The sequence below is a fragment of the Capricornis sumatraensis genome, chromosome 11, assembly GCF_032405125.1.
Source record: "Capricornis sumatraensis isolate serow.1 chromosome 11, serow.2, whole genome shotgun sequence".
NCBI classification, from domain to species: domain Eukaryota; kingdom Metazoa; phylum Chordata; class Mammalia; order Artiodactyla; family Bovidae; genus Capricornis; species Capricornis sumatraensis.
The window spans coordinates 13,518,580-13,540,653 of NC_091079.1; the positions used below are offsets into that span (position 1 = coordinate 13,518,580).

General features: G+C 38.0%; 1 pseudogene; it reads left to right on the top strand.

The window, feature by feature from the left end:
• The window catches only part of LOC138088721 (actin-related protein 2/3 complex subunit 2 pseudogene), a 61,401-nt pseudogene extending 39,327 nt beyond the window's left edge, over positions 1-22,074 (top strand).

Sequence of the window (22,074 nt, forward strand, 5' to 3'; positions counted from 1 at the left end):
ATTAAGGACTTAATACATAATTCAGTAGATTTGTCTCTATTATGTTTTTTCTTATTTTCTAATTCAAACTCTCTTCACAAATAGACACAGAGAACCTGAGAGCTTACAAGAGCGCTCACTTATCTTCTAAATACTCATGCCATAACTAAGCCATCTAAACATAACTAAACCATAACTAAGACTCTAGGGAGTTTGTCACCTAGATATAATATGTATGACTACCAAGTATACAGGCCTTGCAGGTGGCACTGGTGGTTAAAACAAAACAAAGCAAAACCTGCCAATGCAGGGAATGCAGGTTCAATCCCTGGGTTGGGAAGGTACCCTGGAGAGGGGCATGGTAACCCACTTCAGTATTCTTGCCTGAAGAATCCCATGGACAGCGGAGCCTGGTGGGCCATAGTCCATTGGGTTCCAAAGTGTCAGACATGCACCAAGCATACATTTATCAAGGTCAATAGGTGTCATTTTTCATCTAAATTAAACCAAGATAAAATAAACTTTGTAATATTAAGGAGAATTTTACTTGAATCTGATATTGTTAAGCATTGAAGAGATTTATGAAATTATGTTTTATTAGCATTTTATTAGATCTTCAGAAGGATCCAAATTCTGATTTCTAAAGCTCTTTAGTAGTAGGACTTTTGTGCAACTGCACTAACATTCAAAATGTATTAATGTCAGCTTTGCTACATGGTAGTAATAAATGAAAAGGTACTACAAAAAGATGCTGTTAACATCATACAGGATTTCCATAACTCTTTTTGCACAGTTCTCCCTTCACTATTGATGTTACTTCAAATGTCATACAGTAGATTTAAGCATAGAACGAATTACATGAGCACTCATGTGATCTCTATAAGCCTAGGACAAAATTCATAAAATATCCTCATAGGAATATTTTGTAAAAAAAAAAAAAAGTGTAAATATTAAATTGCTTGTTAGAAAACCATGCATATAGCTATAATTACGTATTCAGAAATAGCATCAATACCTCATGAATATGTTGAGTATGAAATTAATATAATTAAATAATCAATGAGTAAAATGTTTCCTATTATTCTTTGCTTCTCTTCACACAAATGGATGCTCAAGCACTTTAATATGGGGTACTAAGACTGATATTGCAAACATATTGATGCTTTCTTTAAGTAGACACTGAATACAATGAAACTCCCATGTTTCAAGCCAATAGTCAAGGTTAAACATTTTAAAATTTTTTTCATAATGTTATATATAAAAAAAAAAAACAATTTTTAGGTTTAATATGTCCTTCATTGCCTTTTTCAAACATTATGCCATTTGATATCAATGGATTTTCCCCTAAGGTTAAGAGCACATTGGAGACATTTTAAAAGCCATGACCCATATGGACTTTGTAGTGGATTAATAACTTCAAGGTAGTTTGAAGCTCAAGATATTTAGGTAAGAATGGACATTTTTTTTTTTTTTTTAATTGTGAGACTATCTCCACCCATACCAGTTGCCAAACTACATCTATTCAGTGAAATATTATGGATACTTATGGATACCTATTCTGTGAAAGTACTCTTTACTGTGATCACAAAGGCTCCAAATACTGTAGATATCTTTCTTTACCTTTCCTAACACACTGCAGGAGAATTGTCTGCTAAGGTGCAAGCCCTTAATAAAGAAAAGATCACAGCCTCAAAAAAAAACCACAAAGAGGTCTAACTATCACAATCCATTAAATCAAGACATCATTTCTTGAGCCAGGCACTTTGCCATGAATTCTGTACCCAGTGTACATCCTGGAAAGAATACTTGTTTTTCATCACTGTTGATGCTGTTTCCATCTCTGCCTAAGCACTAACATTCTTGTCCTCAGGCTCTAGCGACCTGGTTTCTTTGGTCTTTTCTCCTAGGTTGTTAATCATTTTTATTACTTCTCTTTGGTCTCTTTCCAAATTCTCTCTATCATGATACAGTTAAGAATGCCAAATGAAACCCACTGTGCTAATAAATATTTGACCTGTGCTGGAGTTAAGAAAAAAATGTCCTCTAAGCTTTACACATACACTACTTGCCAGAAGTCTCCTTAATGAAGGATGAAGGATAGTGGATCTTGGAATCTCTGAGGTCTGGCTTTAAAATGGAACAGAGTACTGTGACTGTAGTAAGAGCTGGAATGGTTAAATAGATTCAGTCTTCAGGAAGCAAAGCATTGAGAATAAAATAGAGAAGGCAAATGTCAATGCAATGCCCTATGGGAAGAATCAGAAGTGAAATGAATAACTAAGTTAAGTATCAAGAACCAGGAGGAAAATGGAATGAAATGAGAGTTCCTCATGAATGCCATGATAAAAATTAGAGTATTTCTGGCTCATCATTTTTTAAAAATTGAAATATAGTTGAGTTACAATAGACAACTCAATATAGTTGAGTTACAGTGTTTTGTTAGATTCAAGTCTATAGCAAAGTTATTCAGTTATTTATATAGTTTTTCATATATTTTACATAATATAGAGTAGAGTCACTGTCCTATACATTAGGTTCTTTTTATACATGGTATTCAGTTCAGTTCAGTATCTCAGTCATGCCCAACTTCTTGTGACCCCATGGACTGCAGCACACCAGGCCTGCCTGTCCATCGCCAAATCTCGGCGTTTACTCAAACTCATGTTCATCAAGTCGGTGATACCATCCAACTATCTCATACTCTGTCTGCCCTTTCTCCTCATGCCTTCGATCTTTCCCAGCATCAGGGTTTTTTTTTCCAATGAGTCAGTTCTTTGTATCAAGGTGGGCAAAGTATTGGAGTTTCAGCTTCAGCATCAATCCTTCCGATGAATAATCAGGACTGATTTCCTTTAGGATGGACTGCTTGAATCTCTATGCAGTCCAAAGGACTCTCAAGAGTCTTCTCCAACATCACCATTCAGAAGCATCAATTCTTCAGCACTCAGCTTTTTTTATAGTCCAACTCTCACATCCATACATGACTACTCAAAAAACCATGGACTTGACTAGACGGACATTTCTTAGCAGAGTAACATCTCTGCTTTTTAATATGCTATCTAGATTGGTCATAAATTTTCTTCCAAGGAACAAGCATCTTTTAATTTCACGGCTTGCAATCACCATCTGCAGTGATATTGGAGCCCCCGAAAATAAACCCTGACACTGTTTCCATTGTTTCCCCATCTATTTGCCATGCAGTGATGGGACCAGATACCATGAACTTAGTTTTCTAAATATTGCATTTTAATCCAACTTTTTCACTGTCATCTTTCACTTTCATGAAAAAGCTCTTTAGTTCCTCTTCACTTTCTGCCATAAGGGTGAGGTCATCTGCATATCTGAGGTTACTGATATTTCTCCCGGCAATCTTGATTCCAGTTTATGCTTTGTCCAGCCCAGAGTATCTCATGATGTATTCTGCATATAAGTTAAATGAGCAGGGTGACAATATACAACCTTGACTTACTCCTTTCCCCATTTAGAACCAGTCTGTTGTTCCATGTCTGGTTCTAACTGTTGCTTCCTGATCTGCATATAGGTTTCTCAAGAGACAGGTCAGATGATCTTGTATTCCCATCTCTTGAAGAATTTTCCAGAGTTTGTTGTGGACCACACAGTCAAAGGCTTTGGCATAGTCAATAAAGCAGAAATAGATTTTTTTTTTTTCTCTCTCTCTCTCTTTCTTTTTCCATGATCCTGCAGATGTTGACAATTTGATCTCCGGTTCCTCTGCCCTTTCTAAAACCAGCTTGAACACCGAGGTTCACAGTTCACATATTGTTGAAGCCTGGGTTGGAGAATTTTGAGCATTTATTTACTAGTGTGTGAGATGAGTGCAATTGTGCGATATTTTGAGCATTCTTTGCCATTCCCTTTCTTTGGGATTCCCTGGTGGCTCAGAGGGTAAATTGTCTGCCCGCAATGTGGGAGACCTGGGTTTGATCCCTGGGCCAGGAAAATCCCCTGGAAAAGGACATGGCGCCCTCACTCCAGTATTCCTGCCTGGAGAATCCCATGGATTGAGGAGCCTGGTGGGCTATATATACAGTCCATAGGGTCACAGAGAGTCGGACACGACTGAGTGCCCTCAATATATAAATAATTCTTTGGGATTGGGATGAAAACTGACCTTTCCAGTCCTGTGAACACTGCTGAGTTTTCCAAATTTGCTGACATATTCAGTGCAATGCTTTCACAGCATAATCTTTTAGGATTTGAAAGAGCTCAACTGCAGTTCCATCACCTCCACTTGCTTTGTTCGTAGTGATGCATCCTAAGGCCCACTTGACTTCACATTCCAGGATATCTGGCTCTAGGCTAGTGATCACACCCTCATGATTATCTGAGTCATGAAGATCTTTTTAGTGTAGTTCTTCTATGTATTCTTGCCACCTCCTTTTAATATCATCTGCTTCTGTTAGGTCCATACCATTTCTGTCCTCTATTGTGCCCATCTTTGCATGAAATGTTCCCTTGGTATCTCTAATTTTCTTGAAGAGGTCTCTAATCTTTCCCTTCCATTGTTTTCCTCTATTTCTTTGCATTGATCACTGAGGAAGGCTTTCTCTTTCTTTCTTTCTTTTCTTTTCTTTTCTTTTTCTTTTTCTTTGCTTTCTTATATTTCCTTGCTATTCTTTGGAACTCTGCACTCAAATGGATAATTGTGTTGCATAATATATTGTATACAATATATTGTATAATATATTCTATTATATATATTTCAATTCCAAATCTCTAACTTATCCTTCCCATTCCTTCCTCCTTGCTAACCATAAATTTGTTTTCTGAGTCTATTTCTATTCTGTAAATTAATTCATTTGTATCATTTTTTTAAGGTTCTATATGTGAGGGTTATCATATGATATTCATATTTCTCTATCTGATTTACTACACTTGGTATGATAATCTCTAAGACTATCCATGCTGCTTCAATTCAGTTCAGTTCTGTTCAGTTCAGTTCACTTCAGTCACTCAGTCGTGTCTGACTCTTTGGGACCCCATGAACGCCAGGCCTCCTTGTTCATCACCAACTCCCAGAGTCCACCCAAACCCATGTCCATCAAGTCAATGATGCCATCCAACCATCTCATCCTCTGTTGTCCCTTTCTCCTCCTGCCCTCAATCTTTCCCAGAATCAGGGTCTTTTACAATGAGTCAGCTATTCACATCAGGTGGCCAAAGGATTGGAGTTTCAGCTTCAACATCAGTCCTTCCAATGAACACCCAGGACTGTTCTTCTTTAGGATGGACTAGTTGGATCTCCTTGCAGTCCAAGGGACTCTCAAGAGTCTTCTCCAACAACACAGTTTAAAAGCATCAATTATTTGATACTCAGCTTTCTTTATAGTCCAACTGCTGCAATTACTATTTCATTTTTTATGAAATGTAAACAAAATAACATTTCATTGTGTATGTGCACAGAATCTTCTTTATCCATTCATTTTATGGACATTTAGTTTCTTTCCATATCTTGGTTATTGTGAATTGAGCTGCAATGAACATTGGGGCGCATGTATGTTTTCAGATGATGGATTTCTCCAGATATATGTCCAGTGGTTCATCATTATTTGTCAGTTGTCTATTTGTGTGGGCAAGGCAGAAGGGAATGCAATGCATATTTATGATAGATATTATTTCTGCTTTAGTTTCTGAATACTTGGAATATTTCCTATAATAACTGCCATTTTCAGTTATTAACTCATTTAAAGTTGGTTTCCTTGCAATTATTCCACATAATTTTCAGGTCAAAATTTTCAAGACTTCCCTGGTGGTAGAGTGGATATGAATCTGCCTGCCAAAGCTGGCAACACAGGTTTGATCCTTAGACAGAAAGATTCCCCATGCCTTGGGAGATCAAAGCTTGTGTGCCACCCCTACTGAGCCTGCCTACCTAGAGCTTGTGCTCCACAACAAGAGAAATCACTCCAATGAGAAGCCCATGAAGTGCAATGAAGAGTAGCCACCCTTTGCTGCAACTAGATAAAGCCTTGGATTTTATTATTATTATTATTTTTGGACCTTCCCAACTGTCTTATAAGGACATAGTTGATTACATTGGGTCAAGTCAGATAATCCATAACAATAATCTCCCAATCTCAAAATTCTTAGTTTGAGGATATCTGCAAAGTCATTTAAAGTAACGATTTCACAGGTACCAAAGATTAGGATAGGAAATGGGAGACCATTGTTCAGTCTACCATATTTCCCTATGGTCTTTCCATCCTCACTTAATCATTACAGTGAAGGATGTATCTGAGCAAAGGGTATCAACTCAAGGCTTGTCTAACCTAGCATAATTTTCCTCCATTTCTTGTTGATATGATTAGTTAGGTTGCTTTGCATCATCTCACTGCTCTTTGCACTATTGGATTTCTCAAAGCCCTCATTTCTAATGTTATGCTGCCATCAGCACTTTAGAGTGTGTCTGTGGTTAAAGGTCATTTTTCATTAAGGTCTGGAATATTGTTGACTTGGCTGACAGTAGGTACTATTACTTATTCCAAGTATAAGAATTGGTGGAACACTTCCATTAGGCATAAATATCTATTGGAACAATAACTGAGGTTATTCCTTAAACAGATCATTTACATATAAAAAAGATGAAGTCTTATTTCAGTAGTAGAATATATACCACGTGTAATATTTTAACCTAAGCATGTATACCTTACATTGGGATGCATTTTTCATTTTTATTCACTGAAAATCTATACAAAATTTTATCCTAGAAATATGGATAGAGACTTTTTAATGTTCTGTTAATGTATTATTTTTATTTTTAAAAGTTTTTCTTGCATTCATCAATACTTTATTTTTTTCTTTTCTGTCCACAGTTCCAGGCCTACAATGGTTCAAATTGAAAAAAAAAAAAAAAAAGTTCTATATATTTTTACCTTTGTATATGTAGTAGAAAATTTTCTTCTGCATTTATTCTATTTTCAGATTTAAGAAACAGAATTTCCACTAAATAATTTATTGTAGACTATGTGATTCTATGATATGCTAAAATGTATTTTTTAAAATGTATTATTTTGCTCTAAGTTCTCGAAAATACTTTCCTTAAGCATCTAGCCCAATTTAGGGATATCCATTTTGTGCTGAGTGTAAATAATGCTTATAGATCTAGGGTTTTAGTGATTTAAAAAAAAATATCATTACTACTTTCATGAAGCTTATAGTGAGGAAAACAGCAATAAGCAAATATATATTATTCAATATACAACCTACAAAAAACATACATTGATATTGTATGTGTGCAAAGAGCTATTATCTCTATCAAAATTAAGAATGTTTGAGGTTATGGGACAAGTTCAATATTTTGGAGATTTCCCATCTGATCATATGCAGTGCATAAATATTGGTGATTATGAAGGAAGCCATTTGTCTATAAGACCATTGGGCAGATATATACTCAATTTTCTGATAAAACAATATCTTCTTCAAAAATCTACATTAAATAAACACTAGACATTCTCATGATAACAAGACTTAAGAGAGTTAGGTCTTGGTAGAACCACTACTTTAATTAAAGCTCTCTGACTACCTCCCCTGTCTATTATTAACCTTCTATTCTAGAAGGAAAGAGGACTTGTAAAATACAATTCAAATCAATGTTTGGACATAACAGTGGGAAAACTTTGGCACTATATGGTTTGTAATAAGCAGGTCATGAAACATAAAGTTCTGTAGTGAGAGATACAGTGTAATACACAACGAGTAGAATTTGAAAAAATGCCAGCTGAAGCTTCCTGAATTTTATTCACGAAGTGACTCAATACTTTGTTGCCTAACTGAGCTCAAGAGAAAAATGCACAATCTAATGCTAGACCACAAATTTTGTGACAGGAAACACATCATAATGCCTAGCTTACAATTCAAATTATAAACTAGTCAATCATCATGGAGTTATTTTTCTTACCGATGAGTCATCTAACTTGCAACTTAAAACCAATAATAATTCATCCTCTAATTTTATTTGTGATGTTTAACAATGTTAGAGAGCATGTAAGTGTTTTCTCTCAGTGCTAAATTTAAAATCAATATAAATCAGATATGCTTGAATTACAAAGCCTTTGAAATAGAAAAAAAATACCACTACCTGTTTTCTAACATTCATTTTGTGACAAAGATCTCTTTATATAAATAAGTAAAAATGTGGAAATTATATTTTTTCAATTTTACTTTTGATTATTTTAATTTTGTGTTACCTGTTATATAAATACATAAATTATCACTCTTCATGTCTCAAAATGGAATATTAATTCTCAGTTTTGTTTTAAGTAGAGAGATTAGATCTCTTTTACATCATCAGGTAGATGGGATGTTCCCCTTTACTGACTCATGCTGTTAAGTCTCCATCATGCTCCCCCATCTATGCTCTTCCTTAGCTAACTTTCCATGTAGAAATGCCAGGTTGGTTAATTTGTCTTCCTTGTTTCTTATCTTATCACAATAGAAATTTGGAATGTTGGACTAAGGGTTTAAGACAACAGACAAGTTACAGGCCAGTTCAAATCTAGCAGACAAATCTTTTATAGATAAACACTCCCAAGACATGGGAGTAGGCTGACCCCAGAGGAGTTCCTCCTCCTTCTTCTTGGCTTCCCCTGTTTATAGTTCCCGTCTCCTCCTTTTGGTTTTGCCCTGTGCAATACAGTTCTTGTACCCACCACCAATCAAAGAAAGGGAATATAAATGAGCATATGCTAAAGGCAGATTGACAATTGCAAGTTAAATAACAGCAGACTCTGTTGTTTATGTCTTCCCATAATTCAGTCTGTTACAATAAGATGCATATATATGTAGAATATTTATGAACCATTAGTGGGCTCCTGGGTGCTTAAGGTTACTTGGAGAAACACCAGTTGTTCATCTGTATCCACTGTGTGCCTAGGATGCAAGTGAAGCAGTTGGAAAAATCTGTGTGGTTATTTCTGTATCTGTGAGCTCTCCTGGGATCAGCTTGTATCTTTTTCAGCTAGGCCAACACTCATGTCTAACTTCCTAACTAACAATAAGAAATATTTTAAATGTGAACAGCTTCACATCACTTCCCTGCTTAACTATCACATTATCTTTACCATCACTTAGTGTTAAGATTACTGCCTTCCTACAAACAAATGCAATACTAGATTTTAATATTTTCTGTTATCACTCTTTGGGCTTTTATGTGATAGGAATTTAGGAACCACTGAACTAAAATGGACCAGAATGGGTGAATTTAATTTAGATGACTATTACATAATAGATAGAATATTCAAAAGCAGAGACATTACTTTGCTGACTAAGGTTCGTTAAGTCAAGACTATGGTTTTTCCTGTGGTCATGTATGGATGTGAGAGTTGGACTGTGAAGAAGGTTGAGTGCCGATGAATTGATGCTTTTGAACTGGTGTTGGAGAAGACTCTTGAGAGTCCTTTGGACTGCAAGGAGATCCAACCAGTACATTCTGAAGGAGATCAACCCTGGGATTTCTTTGGAGGGAATGATGCTAAAGCTGAAGCTACAGTACTTTGGCCACCTCATGCGAAGAGTTGACTCATTGGAAAACACTCTGATGCTGGGAGGGATTGGGGGCAGGAGGAGAAAGGGGCAACTGAGGATGAGATGGCTGTATGGCATCACGGACTCGATGGACATGAATTTGAGTGAACTCCAGGAGATGGTGATGGACAGGGTGGCCTGGCGTGCTGCAATTCATAGGGTCGCAAAGAGTCGGACACAACTGAGCGACTGAACTGAACTGAACTGTGCAAGAATCTCTTAGAAGAAATGAAGTAGCCCACTTAGTTAACAAGAGTCTGAAATGCAGTACTTGGATGCAATCTAAAAATGACAGAATGATCTCTGTTCATTTCCAAGGCAAATCATTCAATATCACAGTAACCCAAGTCTATGCCCATCACAATGCTGAAGAAACTGAACAGATTTATGAAGACCTACAAGACCTTCTAGTACTAACTCCAAAAAAAAAAAAAAAAAAAAAAAGAGTAATTTTCATCACAGGGGACTGGAATGAAAATTAAGAAGTCAAGAGATACCTGGAGTAACAGGCAAGCTTGACCTTGAAGTACAAAATGAAGCAAGAAAAAGGCTAAAAGAGTTTTGACAAGAAAGCTCACTGGTCATAGCAAACACCCTATTACATCAACACAAGAGATGACTATATACATGGACATCACCAGATGGTCAATACAGAAATTGAACTGATTATATTATTTGCAGCCAAAGATGGAGAAGTTCTATATGGTCAGCAAAAACAAGACCAGGAGCTGACTGTGGTTCAGATCACAAACTCCCTATTGCAAAATTCAGACTTAAATTGAAGAAAGTAGGGAAAACTGTTAGAGCATTCAGGTATGACCTAAATTAAATATCTTATGAGTATACAGGGGAAGTGACAAAAAGCTTCAAGGGATTAGAAATGATAAATAGAATTCCTGAAGAACTGCAGATAGAGGTTCATGACATTGTACAGGAGGCGATGATCAAAACCATCCCCAAGAAAAAGAAATGCAAAAAGGCAAAATGGCTGTCTGAGGGCGCCTTACAAACAGCTGAGAAAAGAAGACAAGTGAAACGCAAAGGAGAAAAGGAAAGATACATCAATTTGAAAGCAGAGTTTCAAGGAATAGCAAGGAGAGATAAGAAAACATTCTGAAGTGAACAATGAAAAGAAATAGAGGAAAACAATAGAGTGGGAAAGACTAGAGATCTCTTTAAGAAAATTAGAGATACCTAGGAAACATTTCATGCAAAGATGGACAAAATAAAGAATATAAATGGTTTCGACCTAACAGAAGCATAAGATACTAAGAAGAGGTGGCAAGAATATACAGAAAAAATATACCAAAAAAAATCTTAATGACCCAGATAACCACAAAGGTGTGATCACTCACCTAGAGCCAGACATCTTGAAGTCCGAAGTCAAGTGGGCCTTAGGAAGCATCACTACGAACAAAGCTAGTGCAGGTGATGGAATTCCAGCTGAGCTATTTCAAATCCTAAAAGATGATGGTGTTAAAGTACTACACTGAATATGTCAGCAAATTTGGAAAACTCACCAGGGTCCACAAGATTGGAAAATGTCAGTTTTCATTCCAGTTTCAAAGAAGGGAAATAACAAAGAATGTTAAAAGTACCACAAAATTGCATTGATCTCACATGCTAGCAAAGTAAAGCTCAAAATTCTCCAAGCTAGGCTTCAAAAATATCTGAACCCAGAACCCCCAGATATTCAAGCTGGATTTAGAAAGTGCCCAGGAACCAGAGACAAATTGCCAAAATCCAGTGGGTCATAGAAACAGCAAGAGAATTCTGGGAAAACAACTACTTCTGCTTCATTGACTATGCTAAAGCCTTAGACTGTGTGGATCACAACAAACTGTGGACAGTTCTTAAAGAAATGGTAATACCAGACCACTTACCTGCCTCCTGAGAAATCTGTATGGAAGTCAAGGAGCAACAGTTAGAACCAGATATGAAACAACAGACAGATTCCAAATTGGGAAAGGAGCACGTCAAGGCTGTATATTGTCGTCCTGGTTATTTAACTTATATGCAGAGTACATCATGAGAAATGCTGGGCTGGATGAAGCACAAGCTGGAATCAACTTTTTCTGGAGAAATATCAATTACCTCAGAAATGCAGATGACATCACTCTATGGCAGACAATGAAGAGGAACTAAAGAACCTTTTGATTAAGGTGACAGAGGAGAGTGAAAAAGCTGGCTTGAAACTCAACATTCAAAAGTCTAAAATCATGGCATCTGGTCTCATCACTTCATAGCAAGTAGATGCGGAAACAATGGAAACAGTGACAGAATTCTCATTCTTGAGCTCCAAAATCACTGCAGATGGTGACTGTAGCCATGAAATTAAAAGATACTTGTTCCTTGGAAGAAAAGCTATGACACACCTAGATAGTGTATTAAAAAGTAGAGACATCACTTTTTTTGACCAAGGTGTGTCTAGTCAAAGCTATGGTTTTGCCAGTCGTCATGTATAGATGTAAGCATTGGACTATAAAGAAGGCTGAGTGCTGAAGAATTGATGCTTTTGAGCTTTAGAGTTGGATAAGACTCTTGAGAGTCCCTTGGACTCCACAGAGATCAAATCAGTCCATCCTAAAGGAAATTAACTCTTACTAAACATTGAAAGGACTGATGTTGAAGCTGAAGCTCCAATATTTTGGCCACCTGATGAGAAGAGCCAACTGATTAGAAAAGATCCTGATGCTGGGAAAGACTGAAAGCAGAAGAGAAGGGGACGGCAGAGGATAAGATGGTTGGATGGTATCACTGACTCAATGGACATGAGTTTGAACAAGCTCTGGAGGATGGTGAAGGACCTGAAAGCCTGGTGTGCTGTAGTCCACGGGGTTGCAACGAGTCAGACACAACTAAGCAATCGAACAACAATTGTAAATAAGAAGGATAGGAACCATTCTGTTTAATTCAATTTAATATCTTTAGTTCCAACACAGTAAATGACAATTTTAGGTGATTTATAAACCTTGTTTTCTGGATCACTAAGTATGAATGAAAGAGAAAGCCCCTGTTGCAGGTATATTTTCATGTTCATCATGTACTGTCCGATGGTGAGAGTTCCTTGCTGTATCAGGGGAATATCCAGGACTGTTTTTCCATTGGTCATGGGGACTCCAGCAAGTGAAGATTGGGGCTTTTGTTTAGTCATGTTGGATTTTTCAATTCTAGGGCTTCTGGGGCAGGGGGTGGGGACTGATCCATATACTAATGATTTCAGCTTAGTCTTTATTGACTAGCAGAATTGTTCCAAATGAACATACAAGAAATGTTATGGATCAGCAGTCTCCAAATGTTGTAGCTAGATCACCCTCAGATAAGTATAACTGTTGGTCCTTGAGGCTCTTCAGGGCAGTGTGCGTATGCTGAAGCATTCTGGTTAGTGAGCAGGGGATATTAGAAAATCTCATTGATGAGTTAGCTGAGGAAATCTAGTTTACCAGTCAAGATGTGGAAAATTGCTTATATGATTATGCATAAAGCTATCTTTGTATGAGAGGAGCATAATATGTAAAAAGCAATGGTCAGTGTTATGTCACTGAGGGTAAAGGAGAATATTTAAATTATAAATACATGAGAGGCTTCTAAGAAAAAAGATGAATAAATTCTTTCTGTGATTTTTAATAATAAAATCTTAAATTCTCTTCCTTAATGATAGTATTGGATCCCATGAGGACAGAAGTGAGTGAAGGGAAAGCCCTTCAGTCATGCCCAGGTCTTTGCAATCCCATGGGCTATACCGTCCATGGAATTCTCCAGGCTAAAATACTGGAGTGGGTAGCCTTTCTCTTCTCCAGGGGATTTTCCCAACACAGGAATCGAACCCAGATATCCCACATTGCAGGCAGATTCTTTACTAGCTGAGCCAAAAGGAAAGCCCAAGGACTCAAGAGTCATGGCTAAAAGTCTATGGAACTGCAATTAGATGAGAATAAAACTGGCATCCTTATAATCAACTACTTCTAACATCTCATTACTCAAAAGTAAATGAATTCAGGGCTTATAATATCAATGGTTAAGTCTAATATTTTAAATATAAAGTACCTGGTTCATTGGCTTCCCTAGTGGCTCAGCAGTGAAGAATCCACCTGCAGTAGGAGACACAAGTTTGATTCCTCGGTCAGGAAGATCCCCTGGAGGAGGACATGGCAATTCACTTCAGTATTCTTGCTGGGTGAGTTCAATGGACTGAGGAGCTTGGCAGGGTAGAGTCCACAGCATCGCAAAGAGTTGGACACGACTGAAGTGAGAGCACCCCACATGCACCCAGTCAATTAGAAGAATTAAGTTCCGAAGAGAACATATATAGGTCCAAAGGGGATCATTTCCCTATATGACATTTAAATGAATTTGAAAAGTTTCCATACTTTTCTACAATCTGAGGTTGTTGTGACGCAAAAAAGTTTATGTTGTCTGATTATTTATCAATTGCATGTACATTTCTGCTCTGGAGGTTTCTTAATTCAAGAGTATCATTGCATTTACTATTACAGTATGCCTTATTAAAGCATGTATTCATGCAGTCACTATAAAGATAGTATTCTCTTCAATTTTTTTAAAGTATACTATTACAGTAATATCTGAAGATAGTATTAACCACACTGAATTTCAAAATATAAAATATAGCCAAAATTAGAAATCTCTAATTTTCTATTTAACTATGTGATGATATGAATATAAGCCTGACAAATAAAACTATTTGCAGAAGTGCTCTGCTGCTCATGAAGTTAACACCTAGCAGCTATCACTTCTAATTCTGTAAATTGATTAAAAGAAAACCTTTTAATCAAAATAAATAGAGTTGATTTAGAATAGTAATTTGATCCCAATGAAAAGTCATGCTTTCCCTATATGCAAATCCCTATGCTAAATCCTTCAAGTACAATCATTTTAAAGTAATGCTTAATAGGAATTAGATATTAATATTGTCTATTTGAGATTTTTGTTTCTTGTGGTCTTGTGATCAGTGATGTAACTTGATGTCCATGGTGGACAATCAATTTCAGCATACATTTGGAGAAAGTTATTCATTTATCCTCAACATTTTTAGAAACAAACGCATGTGTTATTTTGCATTACAAATGTTCACATTTGTAATTTTAGCAACTTACTGTCTGATAGATTTATTGTAATCTTTTTTAAGAACTTTATAATCAGTAAAAGTAAATGAGCAATCTCATATCACTGAGTAAAAGACAAAACCCCTGAAGCAATAGTATTTAGGTACTTACCTTCAGTTATAATACCTAAAAAATTTAGATTCTTAGAGGTTCAAAGACAGGACTACTGAAGCCACATTTCCCAGGTGTTCCATATACACCTGGTCTGTAATTTCTCATGCTTTCTCTGACTCTCTCAGCTGTAGGCTTGGTACTTCCTGTAATTCAAATGCCAAGTCAGGGTCTATGCATGTGCTGGTTAGTATAGCATATTTCCTCCACTTGCCACAGCATAAAATACTTCTCCTACTGGCCTAAAGAATAGAAGCACTTAGCTGTGTATTAAGAGGCTCACCTCTGAGTAGAAATCATTTTGTAAAAGTAAGAATCTTTCACATCATTCTTTTTTTTTTCTTTACCTTTTTAAAATATAAATTTATTTATTTTAATTGGAGTAATTGTAATTACTTTACAATGTTTTATTGGTTTTGCCATACATCAACATGAATCCACCATGGGTGTACATTCACATCATTCTTGAAAGACATGTCTTTATGTCTAGAAAGAGTTAGAAAATTTGGAACTGATAGTTTTTATCTTTATTTTGACTGGTTGTAAAATTGAGAAATTTGTTTGGTGTACAAATGTTTCACATTATTAGTAAGACTATGGCAGAAGTTGGAAGCATAAAGTGGAAATTCATAAAACTCTACTATTATTATAAATGAAAGTACTTTGTTAAACTTGAAAAAAAATTACAAGAAATTCTGCATATGATGTGAGTACAGGAGCAGAGTTGCAGGATGGGACTGTCCAGGTCAGTTACCATATATGTAGATTCTTCTGTCTGTGGGAAACTCTGAATCTATAACATCAACAAGTTAATTGTTAGCCAGTTCCTAGATATATAATTTAAAACATTTTCTAAAGTGGATTTCAGATCCTGAAATAGAGAAACATTATGGCAAGATTTTACATGGTGTTCTGAATGAGAACAATAACAGAATACCTTGATATTCATTCAGTTCAGTTCAGTCGCTCAGTCGTGTCCGACTCTTTGCAACCCCGTGAATCGCAGCACGCCAGGCCTCCCTGTCCATCACCAACTTACTACCTCTTAACTTTTAGGGGTTTCCCAAGTGGTGCTAGTAGAAAAGAACCCATTTGCCAATCCAGGAGATTTAAGAGATGTGGGCTTGATTCCTGGGTAGAGAAGATCCCCTGGAATATAAGAAATGGCAACCCACTCCAGAATTCTTTCCTGCAGAATCCCATGGACAGAGGAGCCTGGTGCTCCAAAGAGTCAGACATGACTGATGTGAATTAGCATGCATGCATACTTTTTATGGTGCCTCTGAATACTTTTACTCTATTTGCCTCCAATATTAGGATTTCCATCATGCATCTGTACAGATTTACTCACTGAATTCTGTTACATATTCCTATATTGGATGTAAAGCATTGCAGCCAAGCAACCTCATTGCAGTAAAGGTGAGGCCCTAATAGAGTTGGAAATGCTCATGGTACTCATTTTATTTTGATTGAAAGTTTAGGTAGTTGGGATTATATATCAGATTATTTGAGCCAGCCACATTCTCTAGTGTCTTATTTAAACCCTTAGGCAATGACAACATCATAATTTGAAACTTGGAATTTTTCAGAGTACTAAACTATTGGAGTTCTTACATGGCATGCAGTTCAAATACAGTTATAATTTCTCTCCAGTTCAAAATTTAACCCCATCAAGATTTTATCTTTTGCTAACTTAGTTTTACTACTTAATCTGAGTAGGACTCTGTGGATCTGCTGGGCCTGGAAGCCTTTCTTTGTTCCCGGTTTCCTGTAGGTCACACTCTAGCCTCTGTGACCTTCCCTGGATTCCAAACAGTTGCTAACCAAGAGAGAAGAAGCCAAAAAAATCACCAGAGGCAATATTATAGAAATCAGAGAAGCTCATCAAAGTTAGGAAACTGGCCACATGAGACCCTGTATTTGCCCTCGTATTATCAGTAACCCTGCCCTTGAATCATTGCTATAAAACTCCTCATCAAATCCTCCTGGGTTGGGAACCATTTTTGTCCTTTGCATGACAAAGCAATAATGCTATCCTTTTCTACCTCAACCAAGACTCTGTCTTAGAGATTCAATTTGGCACCAGTGTACACAGAAGCTGAGCTTTTGGCATCATCAAATAATTATTTCCTTAATCCTGTGGAAGAAATATGACTCCTGCCATATCAACAAGCAAAGGATGTTGTGGCCATCATGACTTCAGCCACATAGGCTCCCAGACTGTGCACCCTGGTGGGGTGCAGGATGGAGAAAAAACCTGAATATTGACTCTAGATAATTGAGATGCATATCATCAGAATGATTTCAAGGTGAAGAGGAAGAGTTAAAACTTACAATGGCTTCATGCTTCTTCTGTAACTCAGCTTGCTCCTTGCAAAATCACATAAGTCACATAGTCTTGGGAAAATGGAGACTTACAACAACGCTAGGAACTTAACCTTAACTCACTTACCTTTGCTCTGCTTTTGCGATTGCCCAACTCCTGTATACCAAAGCCTTTGACTGTGTGGATCACAAGAAACTGTGGAAAATTCTGAAAGAGATGGGAATACCAGACCACCTGACCTGCCTCTTGAGGAACCTATATGCAGGACAGTAAGCAACAGTTAAAACAGGACATGGAACAACAGACTGGTTCAAAATAGGAAAAGGAGTACTTCAAGGCTGTATATTGTCACCCTGCTTATTTAACTTATATGCAGAGTACATCATGAGAAATGCTAGGCTGGAAGAAGCACAAGCTGGAATCAAGATTGCTGGGAGAAATATCAATAACCTCAGATATGCAGATGACACCACCCTTATGGCAGAAAGTGAAGAGGAACTAAGAAGCCTCTTGATGAAAGTGAAAGAGGAGAGTGAAAAAGTTGGCTTAAAGCTCAACATTCAGAAAATAAAGATCATGGCATATGGTTCCATCACTTCATGGGAAATAGATGGGGAAACAGTGGAAATACTGTCAGACTTTATTTTGGGGGGCTCCAAAATCACTGCAAATGGTGATTGCAGCCATGAAATTAAAAGATGCTTACTCCTTGGAAGAAAAGTTATGACTAACCTAGATAGCATATTGAAAAGCAGAGATATTACTTTGCCAACGAAGGTCCATCTAGTCAAGGCTATGGCTTTTCCAGTGGTCATGTATGGCTGTGAGAGTTGAACTGTGTAGAAAGCTGAGCACCGAAGAATTGATCCTTTTGAATTGTGGTGTTGGAGAAGACTCTTGTGAGTCCCTTGGACTGCAAGGAGATCCAACCAGTCCATTCTAAAGGAGATCAGTCCTGGGTGTTTATTGGAAGGACTGATGCTGAAGCTGAAACTCCAATACTCTGGCCACCTCATGTGAATAGTTGACTCATTGGAAAAGACCTGATGCTGGGATTGATTGGGGGCAGGAGGAGAAGGGGATAACAGAGAGTGAGATGGCTGGATGGCATCACTGACTCGATGCACATGAGTTTGGGTGTACTCCGGGAGTTGGTGATGGATAGGGAGGCCTGGCATGCTGTGATTCATGGGGTCACAAAGAGTGAGACACGACTGAGAGACTGAACGGAACTGAACCCCTGTAATCCTGCTTAACCATGCTTGTCTGTATATAGGTCAGGCATTCCCCTGCCATGTCCTAACCACTGTTCCCATGTTCACAGCAAACTTCTAGTTTAAACTAGCCTATTAACAGTCAGCATTGCCCACTATAATCTGATGTCATGCACTGCCTATAAAAGCTTTGGGCCCCTTTGTTCAAGGCTCAAAGCTTGGAGTGCTAACTTCTCTGGGCCAGCCAGTGTAAAGAAACCTGAATTCTCCAACTCTGAGTGAGATGCTAAGTTTCTCAATTACTGATTTCTGCAATAAAGGAACCCAGACCCTTGCATTTTCCTGTATTAGATACAGAAGCACAAAATTCCATAAATTGAGGTGTGTGTTTTTCTTAATTAACGAAACTGAGCAAGAAATGGGGGGGGGGGTTTCTTGTGGGGGCCCTCTTGGAAACAAAAGCCTTTCTGTGTCCCCCATTGTCTTGTTTGTGGGAAATAGGCTTCATTCAGCCTCCAAGATGACCCAAGGACAAAGGAGTAGATAAAACCAAGGAGGGTCTTGGAATGCAGGAATGGAAAAAAACAGACACTTGTCATCTTTCCTGCCCTCATGTTGTAACAATTAATGGATTTTAGGTCCTTCTGAGCAATAGAACCTGTCTCCCCTCCTACCCTACATGGAGAAGGTATTTGCCTTACTCTTCCCCCACCCAGTATACGTGCCTCATCCAATCAGAAAATGACTCGCAAGATCCCCAATCCCATTCCTTGTATGCTAACTATAAAAGTGGAATAAGGATCCTTGTTCAGCACCGGTTCTCCCTTGAGCTGGCCTCCCGTTCTAACAGCATCTCCCATTGTAATAAACTATATTTTCCTCTCATTCTGTTTCACGTCTGAAAATTCTTTTCCAACCTGCACCCAGACCACGACACAAGCTTTTCCCTAGTTACAAAGTGAAGTGAAGTCGCTCAGTCATGGCCGACTCTTTGCAACCCCAAAGACTGTAGCCCACCAGGCTCCTCCATCCACAGAATTTTCCAGGCAAGAGTACTGGAGGGGGTTGCCATTTCCTTCTCCAGGAGAACTTCCTGACCCAGGGATCAAACCCAGGTCTCCCACATTGCAGGCAGATGCTTTACCATCTGAGCCATCAGGGAAGACCCCAGTTACAAAGGACAAGTTCAAACAGCTACTAATAAGGGAAAGGAGGATATGTAGAAACAAGGGAGGAGTAGGAGTAGTCAAGAAACAATACTGCAGCCTTGGGGCAGGATCTTAGTTACTCATGGAGAAATGTACATAACAATATCATCAAATTCTTCTTTAGGAATTAAGGCCCCTGTCTGGGTAAAAGATGGTAACTTCAGGCTGAGCACAAGATTCCTGGAGCATTAACCTGTTATCACACCACCAACTAATCAGAAGTCCTACAGTCTGCAGCCCTCATCTCAAATTTTACTTTTCAAAACTGCTCCCTGAAAACCATCTGGGAGTTTGGAAATTTTGAGAAAGAGCATCTGTTCTCCTTGCTTGGCCCAACAACAAATTTCTTTCCACTCCAAACTTTGTTTTGGTTTGTTTGGTCTCACTGTGTGACACACAAGAACCAGTTCTGTAACATTAACAGTAATAACTTGATGTGTAGACTACCTGGCCCATGTTGCAAAAATTTCTGTATATCTTGGCCCTTTTCATATCACAGTTCCTTAAAGTTAAATGAGAGGCTGTCTTCTGAGCTTAAGTCCAGAGAAAATCTGTCAAATAGTACAAAATTCTCAGCTTTTATGTTATGTTTTTCATTTTTGTTTTTCCCCAATTTCACAGTAGAAATAAGTAAAATAATGATCTTTCCCTGTTCTAGTTATCTTTCTTTAAAACACGTTAAGGTTTGATTGAGGTAATGACATAGTATAGCTGTGCTTCGTATTTTTAATCTTAAATTGAAAACCATAATTCTTCATATTTGAAGGGGAACAAATTTGCCACCCTCAAGTATATCTCTGTCATTTTAATTATTTTAAAATAAGAAATGTCTCTATGAACAAATATAGTGGAAGTGATAGAATTCCAGTTGAGCTATTTCAAATTCTAAAACATGATAATGTTTAAGTGCTGCACACAGTATGGCAGCAAATTGGAAAACTCAGCAGTGGCCACAGGACTGGAAAAGTTCACTTTTCATTCCAATCCCAAAGAAAGTCAATGGCAGATAATGTTCAAACTACCACAAAATAGCACTCATCTCAAACATTAGCAAAGTAATGCTCAAAATTCTCCAAGTAAAGCTTCAACAGTAAGTGAACCATGAACTTTCAGATGTTTAAGATGGATTTAGTAAAGGCAGAGGAACCAGAGATCAAATTGCCAACATCTGTTGGATCGTCGAAAAAGCAAAATTCCCGAAACAAACAAACAAACATCTATTTCTACTTTATAGACTACACTAAAGACTTTTACTGTGTAGATCACAACAAACTATGGAAAATTCTTCAAGAGATGGGAATATCAGACCACCTAACCTGCCTCCTGAGAGATCTGTATGCAGGTCAAGAAGACAGTTAGAACCGGACATGGAACAACAGATTTGTTCCAAATGGGGAAGGGAGTACTTCCAGGCTGTATATTCTTACCCTGCTTATTTAACTTATATTCACAGTACATCATGCAAAATGCCAGGCTGGATGAATCACAAGCTGGAATCAAGATTGTGGGAGAAATATAAACAACCTCAGATATGCAGATGACACCACCCTTATGGCAGAAAGTGAAGAGGAACTAAAGAACCTCTTGATGAAAGTGAAAGAGGAGAGTGAAACAGCTGGCTTAAAACTCAACATTCAGGTCGGTGAGGTGGCAGTGGTGGGGGCTTGGCAGGGGGGTTCAGGCTTCAGGGGCCAGCAACCGCCATTATCCTGCTGGAGGTAAATAACCGCATCATCGAGGAGATGCTCGTGCTCAAGTTCGAGAACGTAGCCGCCGGAAACAAACCAGAATCTGTTGAAATAACATTTGCAGATTTTGATGGAGTCCTCTATCATATTTCAAATCCTAATGGAGATGAAACAAAAGTGATGGTCAGTATTTCTTTGAAATTCTTCAAGGAACTTCAGGCACATGATGCTGATGAGTTATTAAAGAGGGTGTACGGAAGTTACTTAGTAAATCCAGAATCAGAATACAATGTCTCTTTTCTATACGACCTTGAAAATCTGCCTGTATCCAAGGTTCCATCCTGCATCAGGCTGGCATGTTGAAACGAAACTGTTTTGCCTCTATCTTTGAGAAATACTTCCAGTTCCAAGAAGAGGGCAAGGAAGGAGAGAACAGGGCAGTTATTCATTATAGGGATGATGAGACCATGTATGTTGAGTCAAAAAAGACAGAGTCACAGTAGTCTTCAGCACAATGTTTAAGGATGATGACAATGTGGTCATTGGAAAGATATTCATGCAGGAGTTCAAAGAAGGATGCAGAGCCAGCCACACAGCCCCACAGATCTTCAGCCACAGGGAACCTTCCCTAGAGCTGAAAGATACCGATGCCGCCATGGGTGAAAATCGGCTATATTACCTTCCTGCTGTTCCCTCACCATCAACCTGATCCACACGTTCCAAGGCTACCTGCACTACCACATCAAGTGCTCAAAGGCCTATATTCAAACACGTATGAGGGCAAAAACATCCAGCTTCCTGAAGGTGCTGAACTGTGCACGCCCAGATGCCAAGAAAAAGAAAATGAAAACAAGCACGGGGAAGACGTTCTCATCCCGCTGA